Source organism: Dunckerocampus dactyliophorus, chromosome 6 (assembly GCF_027744805.1).
Source record: "Dunckerocampus dactyliophorus isolate RoL2022-P2 chromosome 6, RoL_Ddac_1.1, whole genome shotgun sequence".
In the NCBI taxonomy this organism is placed as follows: Eukaryota; Metazoa; Chordata; class Actinopteri; order Syngnathiformes; family Syngnathidae; genus Dunckerocampus; species Dunckerocampus dactyliophorus.
In genome coordinates, this window is record NC_072824.1 from 16,616,056 (window position 1) to 16,637,907 (window position 21,852).

Here is a 21,852-nt window from a genome sequence, read left to right on the forward strand (position 1 = left end):
AATTGACTTGGAAATTGTTTGAAGTTGCTTCAGATGTTATTTCACCTAATTTCATGAATCAGTTAAGCTGGTACCAGGAACTCATACAATGGTTTGTACCGACAAATAAATAAATATTATCAGGTTCTCAATAGAGTTAGCATGTTGGCCTCACAGTCAGGTGATCGTGGGTTTGTATCTTCGTTGGAACATCTCTCTGTGGAGTTTGCATGTTCTCCTCATGCGCTTGTGGGTTCTCTCCGGGTACTCCAGCTTCCTGCCACATTCCAAACACATGCATGTTAGGTTCATTGGAGACTCTAAATTGTCCATAGGTACGAATGTGAGTGTGAATGGTTGTTTGTCTATATGTGCCCTGCTATTGGCTGGCGACCAGTCCAGGATGTGCCCCGCCTCTCGCATGAAAAGACAGCTGGGATAGGCTCCAGCATACCTGTGACCCTAGTGAGGACAAGCGGTACAGAAAATGGATGGCGGGTCTCAATAGTATATCAGGTCGGGGGGGTTGTAAAAAATGCCTGTCCCCGAGATGGGCATGACAGAAAATCACTGAGAACCAAGTAATTGTATGCTCAACTAACGCTAAATGCTAATGCTAAAATTAATTTGTTCATGTAAATGATATTTAACTTAGTGTGCATATTGGCTACATATTGAATGGTATTCCTCATCTTTTTATATCTTTCTAGAAGCTGAAATGTTGTAATTTGAGGACATGCAGCGATGTCACATACTGGGGGCCTCTCATGCGCTGAACATGTTCCCATGATGCAGTCCGGCCTGCAGAACACAACTCTGGTTGCCCACAGCAATGCGTAAGTGTTCCTTGTCTGTAGCTGACAAACATACTGTAGTGGTGTTAAAAGGCAGGCTGCCAGTTGGAGCACTGTGAATTGTATGTACCGTCCTCTCCTGTCCGTCACTCATCAACACTTACAGTAACACACACATTCACACAAAAGCACACACACACACACACACTCCTTTATCTGTGTTGTTTTAGTGGCAAAAGCTGTCCAGCGATGGATAGTCGAGGTTTTTGAATTGCAGTGCTGTGCAGTCACTGTGACCATTATCCCAACACTTGAAGACTGAAGAGTTGTTGAACTCTGGCCACAGATGAAATTTCTGCGTTTGTGCATTTGGAAGCTCCAATTCAGATTTGCATATTGTAAATGGTGCTCGATATAGCCTGCATGGTGTTTCGGCGATGTCGTCTTTATCCTGCCTCCAAAATGACATAAATCATTTCTTTTCCTCTGACTGACATTTATGTTTTCAACTCCCGTAGGTATCATAATTGCAGAGGCCATTAAGTAATCGCGCAGGAAGGGCATATGTCTGCCGCTCAGATTTCTCACGACGTGAACCTCCGCTGGGAATGGTAGCACATCAAGTCCATTAAATCTTTGCCAGGTGTTACAAATGCAAACATGTTAACATTAGGCCTGGAGAAGGAGGAGGAGGAAGGGTAGTTATTCAAGGCTGTGTGTCTGCGCGGTTAATGTATTCCAAATGCAACATGCACACATGTGTGTTTATACTTCTTCATTGTCTCATCCAATTAATCGCTTGATGCAGGATTGCTCCTGGATAAGTCAATGAGACCATTTATCTGCTGCACCAAATGAGCACTTTGGCTCCAGATTAAGAAAATCCTTAACATTGACAGTGAAGGATTAGATTGGCTCAGATTCTAAGGGACATGTGTCATTGCACAATGTTGTGTACTCAATTTGTGTTGGACAAAGTACATGGACAAAGTATTGGGACACCTGCAGGAGGTGAAAATACAAGAAAACAAAGTTGCCCCTCCCCCCTTTGTAGCTACTCCCACTCTTTTGGGAGGACTTTCTGCAAGATGTGGGGGATTTCTGTCCACTCATTTGGAAAAATGAGTGGACATGTACACAGGTAGTTTTAAAAACGCATATCTCCTCCATTCTGAGGGCATAACAACAGCACGGTGGTGTAGTGGTGAGCACATCTGCCTCACTGTCAGGAAATCCTGGTTCAAATCTCTGTTGGAGCATCTCTGTGTATAGTTTGCATGTTCTTCCCGTGCTGGCGTGGGTTTCCTCCAGCTACTCCGGTTTCATCCCACATCCCAATAAGGTACATAAGATGTATGTTAGGTTAATTGGAGGCTCTTGTCTCTCTGAATTGTCCGTAGGTGTGAATGGTTCTTGCAAAACAAGTTGTACTCCACCTCTAGAATAAAAAAAAAAAATCTGAAAAAAACAACATTAACTAATGGTTATAAATTAATTTGTATTTGATTGAGGGAAATACGCATTTGATCCTCTACCAACGAGCAAGCATTCTGACCGCCATGGGCAAGACCAAAGAACTGTCAAAGGACCTGAGGGACAAGATTGTAGACCTGCACAAAACTGGAATGTGCTACAAGGCCATCAGCAAGAACCTTGATGAGAAAGAGACGACTTTTGGGGCAACAACTCACAACAACATTAGTCAAAGATCAAATGCTCAATTAATAATATATAATATACTGTATATAATGGAACGCAAGATCAACAGGCAAATTGTGTGGCATCTGCAGTGATGTGGACTCTGCATCAGTCCGTTGTTGTGAAGAGGGAGCTGAGCCGAAAGGCAAAGTTCTCAATTTACCCATCGATCTACGTTCCTACCCTCATGAACTTTGGGTAGTGACTGAAAGGACAAGATTGTGGATTTCCTCCGTAAGGTGGCCGGGCTTTCCCTGAGAGATAAGGTGAGAAGCACTGTCATCTGGGAGAAACTTGGAGTAGAATTGTTGCTCCTCCGCATTGAGAGGAGCCATAAGAGGTAGCTCGGGCATCTGGGCAGGATGCCTCCCGGGCGCCTCCCTGGGGAGGTGCTCAGTGCACGTCCAACCGGTAGGAAAGACTCAGAACAGTTTGGAGAGAGCTGGATGAAGTAGCCAGGGAGAGGGAAGTCTTGGGTTCCCTGCTTGGGCTGCTGCCCTGCGACCCGACCTCAGATAAGTGGAAGAAGATGACTGGATAATATATATAATATATTAATCAACACTGTCATTGCATAAATAAAGGAGATATAGTCATTGAACACATTATGCTCAAAGACATGCATTAATAATAAACTCATATTGATAATATAAATATGAAGACAGATTCCTCATTTTTCGGTGTTTTTTTGTGTCACTAATTGAAGTTGACATGACAATTTCCCGGTTCAGAGGTAAACATTAAATCTTGACGTGACGTGACACGGCCTGTTTACAGTACAATGATATTCGTTTTTAACTTAACACGTGAGACTCACTTCTCCGGTCCGTTGTGTTGAAATTGAAAACAGTTGTTACTGTGCAACATATATTTGATTTGTCACACCAGACCTTTTCTCACACCTAATCATCTGATTGCAAGATGGCATCTAATTATCTGATTGCAAGATGGCGTGTCACTGCGTGGCAATGCCCCACTTTACTGGCTTCTGTGTAAATGACAGGCAAATAAGTGACTGATCCGTTTTCAGTGCCCCCATATTTCTATGTGGACAAAAGGCCGAAATCATTTGAAAGTAATATCTATGTTTGCATGAACACAGCATTAGTTAATGCTAATGCCCAACATTAGCATTAATGTTGGGCACCTAGAATTGTTCAAATGTCTTGCTAGGATGAAGTGCAAAGATGAAGAAAGAGGTTGAGCCCAACCGCTGACTGATTAATTGATTAAGATCCTATAACTTTTTTCTGACATTCAGAATAAGTCGAGAACACATACTCTAGTTGGGTGTGAACATCAAAAGTGGAGCATCCAGGCGGTCCATCTTAAAGTCAAACCCTTCCTCATCCTTGATGGCATTCAGTGTTTGAAGAGAGGTACAAGTGCATCCCCTGTCGTCTCTCAAGAGTCCAACATCCCTGTTATCCATGCTTGAACTCCAAACAATTCTCCCTCTACAACAATAATCCAATAACGACTTTGAATGAGATTGAATTCATTTGCTTATGTGATGGATTGGAGGCACTTTCCGTGTTTCAAGCTCCAGCTATCAGGTCACCTCAAGTGCCTATTAATAATCACAGTCCTACTTGAGACAGTCTATATGGTCTCAGTCGCTTCTGGATTGATCCGTTGCGGGGCAATCACATAATGTTATGCTCACCTTTTAAAATGTGCACCGGGGGCCCCGTCATGGTCCTTGGGGTGGGCTTAGTAATCAAGGTGCATAATGGCATGGCGCTAATGGCAATCAGGCTCAACGAATTAATTTCCTCGGATCGTACATCACGCTGTCGGTCCCGCTTCGGACCGTGAAGAAGGGTGTAGGTGGTCTGGAGAGTGCAGGTGATTAAAACCAAGACAAGCACTGTATGGACAAGGGGCTCGTTATGCAAACATTTCAAAGTGCTAGAGTCTTTCCATTGTTCCACTTTGCAAATTCTTCATTTGTATTAATGATGAGGGCACGCACAACATTGCGGAAAGTTCTTTTCTTCCTTGCTCCTTCTTGGATTGCAAGTCAACCCTTGGGTCAAGGAGGCCATCACTATGGTAACTACGTCAAAGGACTTGCACCTCAAGTGAATGGGAAGCCATGTACATACCCTTGCTTGCTGAAAGACTCCAAAGCTATTCAATTACTATGGGCAATTTCCTGCTGTCCTTGGAACATTCCACATTGGGTCTGTGAAGAAGTTGTTTATTGAAACACAAGGTCAATCCAGCCAACAATATCAGTCAACACAGCATCATGTGACCAGGTGTTATTGTTAAAGGTTTTAATCAAATTAACCATGCCAATTTGTACATCTGGATGAACACATTGATTTTCCCAAAGCTCTAAAACTGCAGTCCATTTCAGTTGTTTTTTTGAGTGTAATTTTTTATGTTTCCATTGTTGAAAGAGCATCAACATAAGCAATTCGGAACACCCCGCAGTTGGTGTAGCTGTCAAAGGGGTATGGTAAGCAGAAGCACTGCTGTTCATTTATGTATTTGTTGGTAAAAAAAAAAAAATTATACCTTTTTGTGTGACACTGGGAATGGAATGTGAAGAACACAAAATTCATTTACGTTAAATAATGTACTGGGTTTTTTGTTACGGCTTCAAGCATAATGTCACTCTATGTCTAAATAGTACTGCTTGTTGGGAAAGTTTTATTAGTGTCAGACATGTGATGCGCTGGTGATTTATCCAACTTCTCACCCAGTGTCAGATGAGATATACTCCCCCACCCCTGACCTTGTTCTTGTGCAATTCCTTGTAGTTTCTTTCATTCTACTATACATACACCAACGTATCCCTTCTGTGCTACTTGAAACAATAGAGAATCATAAATGCATTTGCTGTATGTCTGCATCATATACTGGCAATGTACTGTAGTTGCCAGTAGAGATTTGCAAATTGGGCCGCACGGTGGTTAGCATGTTGGCCACACAGTCAGGAGATGATGAAGGGTTCGAGTCTCCGCTTGGGCATCTCTGGAGTTTGCATGTTCTCCCCGTGCATTTGTGGCTTTTCACCGGGTACTCCGGTTTCCTCCCACATTCCAAAAACATGCATGTTAGGTGTCCATCGGTATCAATGTGAGTGTGAATGCGATTGGCTGGCGACCAGTCCCTGTCGCCCAATGTCAGCTGGGATAGGCTCCAGCACACCCCCGCGACCCTAATGAAGATAAGCGGCATAGAAAATGGATGGATTTGCAAATTGGTGAGTGTCTCTGAAATGTCTCAAATGTTTTAGATAGATACTTTATTGATCTCCAAGAGAATTTCCCTTTTCCATAAGTATTATTGTTACTATTTATTGCTAGTATGAGTTTAAAACTAATACTAGTTTTAATACTTTCAGTGTGTGGGAATCCTTAGTGTTTTGATTCATTTTCACCTCTCATACTGGACAGCATGTTCTTTCCAGCTTCAAAAGGTCCACTGTACACTCCCTGCCAAGCACCAAAACACCACAAATATCAAGTCACCGTTCAGTTGGTGAGCACAGTACAACATTTACCTGCTAAAGTGCCAGATATTTAGACATAGAGTTCAAATCAGATGCAGATGTTTACAATAGTTGTAAACAGTATGAAAACTAGTCAGTATGTGGTGTGACCACCAGTCTCACGCAGTGCGATACATCTCCTTCACATAGAGTTGATCAGGTTGTTGATTGTGCCCTGTGAAATGTTGTTCCACTCTCTTCAATGGCTGTGCAAAGTTGCTGGATATTGGCAGGAACTGGAACACGGTTGTCGTGAGTGTGAGTGTGCTGGCCATGCACAGCTTCCAGGAATTCTATGCAGATCCTTGCTACATGGAGCCATGCATCATCATGCTACAACATGAGGTGATGGTCAAGGATGAGTGGCACATCAATGGGCCTCAGAATCTTGTCACAGTATTTCTGTGCCTTGTAAACATCATCAATAAAATGCACTTGTGTTTGTTGTCCATGGGTTCGACGGACATGCAGATGAACTTACCTGAGACAGTTTCGGACAGTTAGTGCAGAAATTCTTTGGTTATATATACCGATTTTTGCAGGTGGTTGGTTTCAGATGATTTTGGAGGAGAAAATGCTGGATGTGGAGGTCCTGGGCTGGTGTGGTTACATGAGGTCTGTGGTTGTGGGGCTGGTTGGATGTACTACCAAATCTCTGAAAAGCCTTTGGAGACATCTTATGGTAGAGAAATAAACGTTCAATTCATGGGCAACATCTCTGGTGGACATTCCTACAGTTAGCAGACCTATTGCACGCTCCTTCACCACATCTGTGGTATTGTCCTGCATGACAAAACTGTACATTTTGGAGTGGCCTTTTATTGCGGCCAGCCTAAGGCATACCTATGCAATAATTATGCTGCCTATTCAGCATCTTGATATACCACACCTGTGAGGTGGATGGATGATCTCAGAAAAGGAGAAGTGCTCAGTAACACGGAACAATATTTGAGAGAAATAGGCCTTTTGTGTACATAGAAAAAGTTTTAGATCCTTCATTTCAGCTGATGGGAGCAAAGATGGGAGCAAAAAAAGTGGTGCATTTATTTATTGGTTGAGTGTAGTAACAAGACAAGACTGTTTAACTGAGGAGCAAGATTTTATTGAATGATACAGTGGTGTGAAAAGTGTTTGCCCCCTTCCTGATTTCTTATTTTTTGCATGTTTGTCACACTTAAATGTTTCAGATCATCAAGCTAATTTAGATTTTAGTCAACGACAACACAACTGAACACAAAATGGAGTTTTTAAATGAAACTTATTATTATTAAGGGAGCAAAAATACCCAAACCAACATGGTGAAAGTGATTATTATTATTGCCAACCTGATAACTGATTGGGCCACCCTTAGCACCAACAACTGCAATCCTATAACTTGCAATGAGTCTCTTTTCAGCCATTCAGAGGTGGACTTGCTGGTGTGTTTTGGATCATTGTCCTGCTGCAGAACCCAAGTTCGTTTCAGCTGAGGTCATGAACACATGGCTGGACATTCTCCTTCAGGATTTTTTGGTAGACAGCAGAATTCATGGTTCCATTTATCACAGCAAGTCTTCCAAGCAGCAAAACAGCCCCAGACCATCACACTACCACCACCATATTTTACTGTTAGCATGATGTTCTTTTTCTGAAATGCGTTGTTACTGCTACACCAGATGTAATCGACTTACACCTTCCAAGAAGTTCAATTTTCAAGATGTTTTCTGGCAAAATTGAGACGAAACTTAATGCTTTTTAGGCCATTTTTGCCCAGTGTCTTTCTTATGATGGAGTCATGAACACTGACCTTAACTTAAGCAAGTGAGGCCTACAGTTCATTGGGGAAGGTTCACCACTGTTTTCACCATTTCTGGATAATGGCTCTCACTGTGGTTTGCTGGAGTCCCAAAGCTTTAGAATTGCCTTTGTAACCTTTTCCAGACTGATAGAGCTCAATTAATCTCAGTTAAGTTATTTTTTAACAGAGGAGGCAATCACCTTTTCACACAGGGCCATGTAGGTTTTTTTTTTTTTTCTCCCTTCATTTAAAAACTGCATTTTGTGTTCAGTTGTTTCGTCATTGACTAATATTTAATTATGTTTGATGATGTGAAACATTAACTGTGACAAACATGCAAAAAAATAAGAAATCAGGAAGGGGGCTTTTCACACCACTGCTGCTGAGTCAAAAAATACACCCCGTTCAATCGTTCTGAGTAAAAATATAAACCGTTTAAATAGAGTTTTACGTCACACAGCTTTAACATTTAATGAGGCGATCTACTTTTAGCGCATATACTGAAAAGCACATCATGGGTGAAATGTGACTTAAAGCACCCTGAATTGACAGTAATGACTCTGAAGGAAGTTGAATACAAATACCTGTTGCAATCTTGTCTGCACCTGCTGCCACATCAGCATACAGCCATCCCGCACGTTATTTTAAACAAAAGATGACTTAAACCGACGCCTCTTTCTGTGCACCATTGTTAACCTTCTCCTTATAAAAGATGTGACTGCGTGACCGTGTGTCCGGACGAGCAGTGAGTGATTACTTTAGTGCTTTGACATTTGCAGCAGTGGTAATGAGGCCCGTCTGTGACAGCCGTGTCACTGGCAGCAGCCTGTGTCTCACTGGCGGCTCACTTCAACACTGGGAAGGAGGCTCTGTGTGGCAAAACACCAGCACTCTCTCTCTCTCCATAATGATGGCTCACCTGTAGAGATGCACAGAGAATTCAGAGGAAACATGCATGTGCATGTGTGTGTTTTTAGTGTGAGGAAAGGAAGTGAGGGAAGTTGGCTGACTTAGACAGAGTTTTTGAAGCATATTAGTGTGTACTGTATATACTATCCATATATATGTCTGTGTGTGTCTGTCTATGCCAACATGGAATTAGACATAGGCAGAGAAGGCTGGGCTTCGGACGTAAAGACTAATCCAGCGGAACCTCGATTTAGAATCAAATTTCCCATTGCTAATAATAGAAATAGAAATAATCCATTCCAGGGTCAAACTGTTGCCATTGTGATACCTTCGCTGTATGGGGAAAAAGTCATATTTTAACTTTGTTAACTGTCATACAAGTGTAAAAATTAGATTTTTAAAAAACATTATGACGCACACTCAAAAATCACTCAGTCTTACTTTAGTTACTAAGGCATGATGGAAATTACAAACGCACATCACGAACACCATTTTCTTCTCTTCTCACAGAAAGGCCACAAAAAAAGAAAAGGCAAAAGACACGCAGTTCATCCTTTCATATAGACTGAACTGCGCTCACATAAGCTGAGGTCTCACCTGATATACGGTCTAGATTCTCCTTTCAAAATAAGTGTAAAAAAAAAAGGCAAAACACTTGATCTTTTTTTTATTTTTGTGCTACTTTTTGGTACCGGTATTTTTTGGTGAATTCCAAAATATGTATCCTGGGTCACTTGAATGCAGATGTTCCACTGCAGTCTAAAAGTGAGTCGGAACATACACATCCGGCTCAGACATTGCATCCCTCTTAGCAGGCCAACCATTTGCGTGCGCCGACCACTAATATGCTATTGCAGATTTAAATTAGCCGTCAAAATCAAGTATAGCTCATCAGAGCGCCATGAAATGTATGTAAAATAAAGCCACTTGAATTGTAGCGCCTTGCAGGCATTCTCTTTTGAAAATGTGCGCACTGCTAACAGTTGTCAAAACACACCAGCTGACTGTTTAATGTAGAATCGCTGAAAGCATTTTAAAACATGCTGTACAAATGCTCCACTGTAATTAAAGCGATGAGCATTAAAGGCAAAATATATATTCAGTGAATAGCTTTAACCCTGACATTATGCAGAATGGCCCTCTTTAGACTCTCGGAGCACAAGGAAAAAGAGGTGTTACATCTTGACATTTCAGTCCATCTTTATTAGTCAGGACAAAATGAGAGGAATCAACTATAATGCAAATGAAACAAACAAAAGAAGAATGTCAAAAGTACATCAATTATTCAAACATAATGTTCTAAAATGAAAATCTCTTTTAAGTTATAGTCAAATGCTCACAGTAATGTGATGTATTTACGCAGACGTTTTTTTTGTTGTTGATGAGATCATGGTATAATCTGCAACTTAGTTGCGTTCAATTTTCATATTCATTCCCCTTACACTCCTGATCAAAATGTTACGACCAGTTGAACAATTGCAAGAATGTACATTTTGCATCGTTGGATCTTAAGGAAGTTTTGAGGAGAGCTTCAAAATGAAAAAAGAAGAAATGAGATTGAGAATAAAAACAATTTGAGTAACCAAATTTATTGCAAGCATCTGCTGTTCTTCAGCTGATCAAACGTTTAAAAGCCAAAATCTTGTCAAAAATGTGGCTTCAATGTCATTTTCTGTCAGGTGTTCACACTGTCATGATCTCTTGATAGCAAAGTAAAAGAAGCTTTCTCTCTTTGAACGCGGTTGGATTGCTGAGCTGCATCATTTTATTCACTCTTACAAGATCTTGAGGGTTATGGAATAAAAAAGTAAAGTGGTAGACTCAAAAAAATGTCACCGGCCCTGAGCCGGAGGATTTGATTGGCTGTCCGTCAAGACACGTGACGATCCTTGGCCCAAATAAAGGCTGTTACTGGTGCCGATAACAGTCCAATAACCATCAGACGTCATCTGTGACAGAAAGGTTTCAAAACCAAAAAAGGTCTTCAAAGGCCTCATCTTCCTCAATGCCACATAATTGCCCGTTTGGACTTCTTCCAGAGGAATAACCTCACTCTTTTGGACTATGCTGCCTGTTTCCTGATCTAAATTCCAAATGAGAATATTTGGGGATGGATGGCAAGGGAAGTTTACAAAAAGGGACGTCAGTTCCAGACAGTGGATGCCCTCCGTGAAGCCATCTTCACCACCTGGCGCAACATTCCCACTAACCTCCTGGAAACACTGGCATCAAGCTCGCCCAGACCAATTTTTGAGGTGATTAAAAAGAATGGTGTAGCTACTCATTACTAAATCCTTTTTCGAAAATGTTATTTCTATTTTAGGGGGAAAACAATTTCTTTTTAGCTATGGTTTTAAACTTTGGATCAGCTGATGAAAAGCCTATTACATAAATTGCTTAGTCAACATTTGTCATTGCTATGCACTGAGTGGAATTGAATGCATTTATTACAGTTTTAGAAACATGCCAAAGAATTTAGTTGGATTTTGTGCAAAAAATAATGCATTGTAAAAAATATGCTGCCGGCCTGGCATGCGTATTATGGTGTTTGCACGCATTTTTTGCAGCTCCAGGCACAGTGATACCTCAGTTTTTGTTATTAATTTGTCCCCAGAGGTTGAACAAAAACCGAAACATACGAAAACCCAGGCAATTTTTCCCTTTTCTTTTACATAGAAAAGTAAGTAAAAGTATTTCATATGGGAAAAATTGCCTGGGTTTTTGTATGTTTCGGTTTTTGTCAAACTTCTTGGACAAATTAATAACAAGAACCGACATATCACTGTAATTCATTTGTCCCAAGAGGTTTGACAAACACCGAAACATACGAAAACCCAGGCAATTTTTCCCATAGGAAATAATGTAAATCCAAATAATCCGTTCCAGACACCCAAAAATATGAACATAAAATATGTTGTATAGAGAATCATGATAACTGACGAATGGATGGAACACATTGCTGATGCGGACTACACTTACATCCTGGCGAAGTGAAATTCATTTGTGTTTCTCACCTTCACTCGAAACTTTCTTTGGCCACATGGCAGGTTATTTCACAGTAAAAAAATGTATGGACACTGAGTCAGCAACGCGTAGGGTGCTTTGTTTGGCTGCTAAAATTTTTCTGGAACGATGCAGTACAGGGCAAACGGACTAGTTTGCTAAGTGCGATACTGTACAAAAACCGAGACCGTGTACAAAAATCCAGGCAAAATTATGGAAACATTTTTTTCATGAAAACCATAATAAGATCAAAAACAATCATACGAAAACCGGGGCGTACGAAAACCGAGGTTTGACTGCATTAGAAAACAGGAATTGTTTTTAAAAATGCAAAGAAACATATTTTTTTTGTTCTTCTCATTTAAACACACTCTTGGTCTTTTGGAGCATGGCATCAAACCCCCGACTTCTTCAGGACAGTCCGTACTCTGCGAAACTGAAATACAAATGTAAATAACTAGAATTTCACTCAGCAGAGATGGAATTAGATGGAAAGATCAAATTGTTTGGTTGTTGGCGACTTCCTGGTTCATGGAGGATGACAAAAATGTTAGAGAAGTACATTGTTGCCATTTTAATTCTGGGGTGGACTGTGCCATTTCAGCATAGAGACTTAAATGGCACACATAAATTGATGCACATTTATCCATCATTTTCTCCAATTTTGTGCATTATCTGTTACTCCTCTAGTTAGCAGCGTAGCGTAGCTGAAATATGCCAGTTATTCCCTCCGTCCTCTTCATGTCCCAACTGTGCAGTGCTGTGCCTGCTTCTAAAGCCCCCACCACACACACAGCCCCCCCCCCTCCAGTGACTTTTAACCGGTGATGCCCCGTCACTTTCACAGTGGGGAACACACAAAGTGACGTCAGGGTGTATGGGAGCCATGCTGTGGTTAGGCAAGGATGTATAGCACAGAGAGTGTGTTTCCCAGGTCTAAAAGCTCAGGTCGTTTATCAGACGAAGGCTGTCTCTGATCTCAAACCTGTAGAGTGTTGGAAGCCTTAAGAGACACCCCCCCCCCCCCACCCCCCCACCCACTCCTCATTCTTAGCTCTTTAAATGGGGCTTTCATATGTATGAGTCACACCAGCAGCACAAATTTAAAAATCAAAACACTTTCTCTAAACTGCCTAAATTCCCTTGTCTGAAGTCTCAAGCCAGCACTCCAGGAAATAACATTTAAAAGCATTTTTATGTCACGTTAGGCGGAGTTAATGTCTGAGAGTTTATCACAAAATTGTAATAATAAAAAGAATAATACATACTAATACATTACATAATACATAATTATAATGCACTTTATTTGTTGGTGCTTTTCAAAACACCTAAGGTCACCTTAAAATAATCACAGTAGAGCAGTGGTCCCCAACCCCCGGTACCGGGCCATGGGTCATTTGGTACCGGGCCGCAGAGAAAGAAAACATAATTTCCATTATTTCATTTTTTTATGTTTTATTTTGAAAAGTGGCCGGATACTCTCCATCCGTCTCACTTGACGCATGTCCATTGTGCGTGTGCTAACTTTATTTCATGCCGCACAGATAGACTACTACTGTATTTTTACCATTTTTCTTTCACCTCATATTTGGTGTCAAATGCTGATACTATGTGGGAATGCATAAAGGTAAGTTTTGATGACTTATTGAGTGCTAATGTGTACATTTGTCTCAAGTTAATTCATGCTAGCGCACTGCCTTTTACCACACACATCAAACAGCGATGTAATAATCTCTCTGGAAAAACTTGGCTGGAACTTGAACTGGTGGATGGTGGGTCGGCATTCATTTTGTGCTTTTAATTTGATGTTATTCATGTCTTAGTTTACATCATAAATACATACAATACATCATAAATAAGATAAATTAGATCGCTATAATGTACCAACACCCCCCACCCCATATTATATACTGTATTTGTTTACACATGCTGCCAGGTTTGAAGAGTCAGCAAGACACTTGCTTAATCGGGAAAATAGACAATTTGAGGAAAGTTTTTTGCTCAGGGTTCCTGTCAGTCAATGCTATGGCAGCATAGGGTTTACTTCCTGTTAACAAGATATGTTTACAGCATCAGCGTTGGCCTCCCACCATCTGTGTATTTGTGCATTTGTGCTCCTTGTCGCCCCTCGGGATTGATGTGCGATGCTCACACGTGTCCGTTAACCATTAACCAACAGGGACCGGCCATCTTCTGGGAGACTAATAGACGACAGTGATGCCACAGTGCTCAGAGACCGAGCCTAGGCCTTGCTTTGTCACGGCGTACAAGTGGCAGGATGCTGCGTGTAAACATTAACCAGAGTCTTGCCACTGAGGGCTCACTGGTGACAAACAACAATATCCACCCCTTCTAGATTTTAGGCTGGGGAAATATTAACCCCATCCCAGCTGGGGCTCTTCCTCTTATCGTCCCACGGATAAATGAAGAGACGCTGATCCTTCCATCACACTCCGCTCCTCCTTCCTCCTACTCATCCATCCGCTCTCTCTGTTTGTGTCCCTCTTGGCACCACTGATGGTGACGACTTGTAAAGGAGGGAGAGATTGATATGATGAGAGGAAGATGTGCTGCTTCCTGCTCTGGATGAGAAAGGATAATTTATGGAATCATTGCTTTGTGTCATAGCAGTTCTCCGATAATATCGGACGCCTGATATTATCGGCCGATATTGGTATGTTTTTTTTCTGCCGATAATGACATCGCCGTGCGAGTGATGACGTTGTGCTCCACACAGCAACAAGCTTGCTAGCTCGGTATGTCCGCGGTCTGGAATTATTTCCAACTTTCGCCATTGGTTTGTAAATATGCAATAGCCAATGATCGTAAAGCACTGCGAGGGGGTAGTATAGCATATTCCTTTAAAGGAATACTGCACTTTTTTGCCCATCATCCACAATCCTTATGTGGGACATGAAGACATGTGTCTTTCTTGTTTCTGTGCGTTCTAAAGATATAAAAACAGATAAAAAGAGACAGCTCATTACTGCACGTAATGGAAAACACACATTCCGCCTATAAAGCCGTCTGAAACAGACTCCAAAAATACAATGTGACATGCATATTAACCAAGCTACAGCGACATTGTTATTGTTATTATTAACATTGTTACGTCAGTGGAGCTATGTTACTGGCGCATTGACATTAAAACGGTGCATCGACTAACGACTAGCTTCACCACACACTCGCCCGCAGCGCGTTAGCGCCGCGCTCACAATGCTTCAGACCACTACCAAAAAAGTACGACTACATATTGGACCTGCCGCCGCTGCTGCTGTGTTTTTATTTTTGAGTTTGGAAAAGTTCATGCTAGGCGTAGGCGTTCATTTCTATGTTGCTATGTGAAATCAATGCGCTCCAAATACTGTAAGTATTGCATGTCATCATGAATGTACCTGTTACTACACTGTCACAGCTTGTATATAAAACCATTAAACCTTGTTGGAGGTTTTTGGAAGTGTTTTAATAGCGGTCTTTGCAGGCGGCATAGGTGTGTCCCATTACATGCAGTAATGAGCTGTCTCTGTTTATCTGTTTTTATATCTTTAGAATGCACAGGAAAGAGAAAGACGTGTGTTCATGTCTCACGTAAGGATTGTGGACGATGGGCAAAATTCCAAAAAAAGTGCAGATTTTCTTTAACCCTTATAATCTAATACCAACAAAAAAACAATTGACCAGAGACAAGATGAATGAGTCCACTTTATCATTTTACTGACTGTATTAGTCGAGAGTTTAATACTTTGTACTTTACTTTGTTCTTGTACGGATTTTTGTGCCACATAGAAATGTGCAGCTTTCCAAATTGTGTCATTGCCAGTATTATTTAACTGGATTCTTATTTGTGCATTTATTAAGACTAACCTGTCTTACTTGTTGAAAGCAGGAGAACATCTTATTTTATTTGACTATTGGCCATAATTTGGTGTTTACAATAAATGTGGCACTTTTTCTATGCATTGCATATTCCAGTACATGTCTTATTTTACACAAAGTGTTTATTTGTGAAATGCATTCAGTGGCATCACAGTAAAAAAAACAAAAAGCATAATGTGTTCATTACACGAGATGTGACCTGACATTAGCTTGAGGGAAGAGCTGCTTCCAATATCTGTATCGGTTGATATCGGCATCGGTAATGAAGTGCTGGAAAATTAAAAAAAAAAAAAGCTAATATAGAGCATCTGCTTTATAAACCAGGAATGAGTGCGGGGATCATTTTCAGTATAATAATTCATTATTAATTTGATATATTATTAAATATTACAATAATAACATTTTGCTTTGTCACTTTTATTATCCTACATTGGGTTGGTTTTAACATATTTAAGGTACAAAATGTGTCAAAGTGTTTCCCCGTATTCATCAGTTTTTATGTACAAACAAATCTGAACAATCATTTAAATTGTGGCAGAGCTGCTACAATCAAGGACTTAAAGGGAAAATGCACTTTAAAAAAAAAAATGTTTGCCTATCATCCACAATCCTAAAGTGAAACATGACCACACGTCTTTCTCTTTTCTGTGTGTTCTAAAGAGAGAAAAACAGCTAGAAAGAAAGAAAGAAACAGCTAGCATGTGGGAGCTAACAATGCACGTAACAGGACACAACTATTTCCACTATAAAGACCCAAAAAAAAACCCTTCAAAAAACGCCAACAATGTTCTATTTGCATAACTGACCTGTATATAAGCCAAGCTACAGGGACATTGTTATTGTAGCAGCTAACACAAAGAACTATTTTTCTGGCGTAGTGACATAGTGGCGTGAGGCGCTGTTCAAAACAATGTGATATGACACCCATGTGTACTGACGAAAAACAAAAAGAAGCATACTAACAACTACGAATAGCCAACCAAATTATCTGTAAAGTATTAGCCCACATTCTATGCTTTGTTTATACACTGCTAGATGGACTGTGTTGGGATATCATGTGCTATGTGCTCCATGGATCACAACCAGTATCATGCTGACTTACTCCATGGACTGTCAGTCTGGTCCAGCTGATCTGGGGTGTCTTTTCCAGTTTATTTTGGGTAGGTGGGAAAAAAATTTTCAACCTGTAGCTCATCCTCCGTATATTCGGGCTCCAAAAAATAAGGTTTCTGGATCCTCATTTGTCCAAAAGTCGGCAGCAACTCTCACAAAATCTGCCATGATTAATAGTAGTAAACAGACATACGCTTGACACGCTGCTGTTGTTGACAGAAGTAGCACTAGATGTGAAATCAATGCGCCCAGGAAAGAAGTTCCGGTAATGTTTAAAATGATCAAAATACAGCAAAATACTGTAAGTACTGCATGTTATCATGAATGTACCTGTTAGTACATGGTCACAGCATGTATATAAAACCATAAAACCTTGTTGGAGGTTTTTTAGAGGGCTTTATAGCTGAAAGAGGTGTGTCCAATGATGTGCGTTGTTAGCCCCCTCATGGTAGCTGTTTTTTCTCTCTTTTAAACGCACAGAAAAGGGAAAGACATGTGTGCTCATGTTTCACTTTAGGATTGTGGATGATGGGCAAAATTCCAGAGAAGTGCAGTTTTCCTTTAAATGTATGTAGCTGTGGTCACTTTTAAAAGCACCTCAAGAGAATTTGTGCAGTTTTTCCATTTAAAGTGAAAATGTTGACAATTTGTCATTAAACTAAACGTCCCCCTTTCATGAAAGTCAGCATACCTCCATGACGTCTGGCCCTGCACGGCCCAAATGGACTGAAGTGCTTTCATGTCTCCTGAATGGTCCACTTCTCTTGTAAGGGCTCATGGTGGCCTCACATCAAACAGCTTCATTATTTCCAACAAGATCGAACAAATGTGAGCTGAAGCTACGGAGTGACCACCGAGTTCAAATTAAAAACCTGCATTTTGCCATGACTTTTCAACCAAAATAAAATACAGAATCGTCCTAAGCTGGTCCCTAGTTTCACTTGACATATTATTGCACAGAGTGGCCTCTGGTGTAATGAATGCCATGCCCCAATTAAACACCAGAAACCTTGCCCACTTGAATAAATAACCGCAATAGGCGATCTTAAAGATTGTTTGAAAATTGAAATTGTGATGGGAAGACAGGTGATGAGGGTCATGTACTGATTTGACCTCTATTACATACATTCCCCTTAATCAAATAAATGCCTCACCTCAAATAAATGCCCCTTTTTCTTCCCTCAGAAAATAATAACACATGGCCATAATTACATTTACTATGAATGACACCGACATGTGTTGTGACATATGTCTTTACCACACAGCAGACATGGCATCTGTAAAGCTGAAGCTGTGAAACATTTCAACACAGATAAAAACAAATAGGTATTGGGAAAAAAACAAAAGAACGTTTTGATGTTCACTGGCAAGCAGAGGATGCACCTCGCTGGACAGGGGAGTAAGAAGGTTAGCAAAAAGGTTGGACGGGAAATTTTAGAGTGGAATTATCAGGGCAAATACAACCAAGTAGTGTCCAGGAAAAAAGCAATGGTGATTTCAGTCAATAACAGAGGCTGTAATACAACATACAACAATGTACATGATCACATGATTATTAGAGCTGTCAAAAACAAATTTATTAAAATAATGATGTTAATTTGTTTTCTGTAACTAACACATGCGCATCATCACTCCACTGCCCTCTCTGCAGAGCATCGACCACCACAGAGTCCACAGGAGAGCTGCCTCCATCATCAAGGACCCCACCTACCCACAAAACGCACTGTTGACACTTCTGCCCTCAGGAGGGAGGTTTAGAAGTGTGAAATGTAGGACAACCCGTTGAAAAAACTCGTTCTACCCCACTGCCATACGACTCTTAAAACAGCTGATCAGAACATTACACTACAGACACTTTAATACCAAACTGAATACTTGAAATACTCTCTTTTTGCACAGCACACACTTCTTTCATTTCTATATACTATTTTTATGCCTTAATATTTCCATCCATCCATTTTCTATACCGCTTCTCCTCTTTATGGTCGCGGGGGTATGCTGGAGCCTATCGCAGCTGACTTCGGGCGACAGGCAGGGTACACCCTGGACTGGTCGGCAGCCAATCACAGACTTTTCCTCACCAATATATATGCTGTATATACAACGCACATTATTTAGCGTCTCTAATTCTAACAGTCTGCCTGGAATTATTTGTCTTATTGTTGCTGTAAAAGTGTCTTACAATGTTCTGCATGTGTGCTTGGGTCCCATTTTTCTTGAACAATTTAAACATCCGGAGGTTGCTTTGCATTAGTGAATAGAATAGAATAGAATAGAATAGAATAGAATAGAATGTCTTTATTGCCATTGTCACAAGTACAACAAAACTGAAGGTGCTGTCTATAATAATTAAAAACTCACAGCAATGAAAGAAATGTTATGACAGACCAACTCAAAATTGGAATTGAATTTTACAGGTTATGAATGTACATAAACAGAAGATGGTGATGGTAATGGTTTAATTTTATGCATGTTACAATGGAATACATCACTTCGTATAATTCACAGTTCCACATGTCCAAAAGGAGTAGGAAGAAACAAAGCGTATTTAATCCTACCCACTGTCCGTTTCACACCAATTGCAATACATTTATTCACTCCCTGTATTTCATATGTGGTCTTTTTAATACACAGAAAAGTAATGAGGTAATGTATCAATGTGGTAATATCATTGTCACGGTTTTTCCACAATCATAATAAATAACAATGATATATAGTATATAATTTATATCATATATAAATCTAATAGTCCAATAGTTAGCATGTTGACCACCCAGTGTGGAGATCGAGAAGATCTGGGTTCAAATCTCTGTTGGGAATTTCTGCGTGGAGTTTGCATGTGCGTGTTTGCATGTGTGTGCGGGTACTCCGGTTTTCTCCCACATTCCAAAAACATGCATGTGAGTGTGAATGGTTGTTTGTCTATATGTGCCCTGCTGGCGACCAGTCCAGGGTGTAACTTGCCTCTCGCCTTAAGTCAGCTGGGATAGGCTCCAGCATACGCGTGACCCTAGTAAGGATAAGCGGCATAGAAAGTGAATGGATGGATAGAACAAGTTCAAGGCTCTTCTTCCTTTTAGTTTGTAAATTGATGTCCGTTTTTGAAAATTGGAACTACTTTAGCTGTTTTCATTTTGTTTGGAAATTTACCAGTCTGGAACGATATGTTACTGATGTAAGATGTCAGATCGTAAGATGTGGGATTCACGATATGAACTACGACACAAAACACAGCAAATATGTCACAAACACAGCAAAACATGGAAGTAATGGGTAAATAAAAACACCCAAATGTTCGATAAAATTTGCTTGCTTCCATGTCCCTCTGTGTCACATAGGCTAGCACCGCATGCTCACACAGACCCCCACCCACTCTGCTTCATTGCTTTGTCTTCCTGGAGCTGCTGATGTTGTCTCTATGATTACCGTAATGACCGTTATACAGTAAATAGAAAGCGTAGACTCTCGCTTCAGAAACCACTGGAATCATTTTGATAGATCAAGACTTACGGTAATTTAAAAATAGCATTACAAATCCCATTGCCGGCTACAGCTTTAAAGGTTTAAAAAAAAAAAATAATTGTAAGGCCGGATATGGGGCCCTGGTTTGATATACAGTGTACAGTCATCTTCATTGTGCCTATTTATAGTTCATACAGTATTACCAGTATAATTTAACAAGCTGATAGCAGTGCGACAAGGCAAGGTCAAAGTTTAAGGCAACACACGATGGTTTTGAGTGCCATTAACATGGAAATGAATGCAACAGCTCGGCAGCCTGTTTTGCCTCACCTACAGTGAACAGGCTAAATAAGTTACAGTGAAAAATCACAAGGGCCGTACTTGATAAGACATACTTGTGTTACTATGGCAACATCCATGGCTCAAGCTAAGAATGCAGAGATGTGGAGAATTGTTGTCATTTTTTTAAAATGTGGGTTTTGCTAACAGACGTGCATATTATTACCACATTGGCACATTAATGGCTCCATTCAGGGCCAATCTCAACAATAGCCAGAGGTGCATACACTGAGCAGTGTGCAACACAAAGGCACACACAAATCCATCATATCTGTTTTCTTTCTAATGCAAACTGCACACATAAAATGGCTTTATTTGATATAGCACATGAAAAGGATTTCTCGTATTTGCTACATTAACACTACTTTACTAAAAACAGTATTTGCCCTCAGGCGCTAAAGCACATGCCTCAATTAAACTTAATTTAGAGCATTTTTGCTTTTGTTGTTGCGTTTTAATTTCACGAGTAAATTAAAAGACTCAGCCAACACAACATCTACTTCCAACTGTGCTGCTATGGTGAAAATAAAAGCTGGCACGTTCAATAAACAGCACTTGGACCAAACCTCTCGCCGCTGAGAAAAATTAAACACATGCAATTCTCTACAGTGTGTTAAATATTAACACAGATCCCCAGCAGTAAGTGTAAGTTGTTCCATAAATACCTTCTAGTATAGTTTCCACATGTTTTCCATTCTAGAGCGTCCCTGCATATCCTCACTTTGATTTGCATTGATGTACGGTGAATGTGACAACGCTTTTCAAGCCTCTAATTCGACTTTTGCAACATTTTATCCTCAGCATAATGAAGTCTGGAATGTCTGGAATACTTCATGCTGTAATTTAAATGTGGGTGAGGTCTCTTAGTGAACATACAGTACTTTGCTTCATGACGCCTTTTTGGTATCAGTACAGAATCATATTTTTGCATTGCTGGCTGTGCTTATTAAATGGAACATATCTTCCCCCTGACTTTTACAACGTCTACTATTTATTCAGATAACCCGTGCATTATGCTAGTGCCCCCTGCTGTTCAAAGCTCCCACTGTTTTATATTTGCCTAATGTTGCTATACTCCGATGCACTCAGCAGTCACACATTAGGTAAACGTTTAAACTGTGAATATTATTACTTCTAATAATATGCTAAATATTGTTGGTGTAATTTGGAGCGGTGTAGAGCTACACCGTGTCATACTAAGAGCTGTTTCTAATATTGTACCATTAAAACACTAACCAAAATACAGTATTACAAACAGTGCAGTTTTGAACCACTGCGAACTACTGTACAACCACAATAACACAAATATTGCTACACTGATTTGCTTTTGACATTGTCAATAAAAACGGATTCTGCTTTTATTTTGTGCCTTGATTATTATTTTTTATACTCTTGAT

At 40.4% G+C, this 21,852-nt stretch overlaps 1 protein-coding gene across 1 annotated transcript in view; it reads left to right on the forward strand.

Moving 5' to 3' along the window:
• Positions 1–707: 707 nt before the first annotated feature.
• Positions 708–21,852, forward strand: part of fbxo41 (F-box protein 41) — an 83,549-nt gene continuing 62,404 nt past the window's right edge. The window contains exon 1 of the mRNA XM_054778303.1: positions 708–815. The gene's annotated coding sequence lies outside the window, so the exon portion shown is untranslated. The remainder of the gene's footprint in view (positions 816–21,852) is intronic.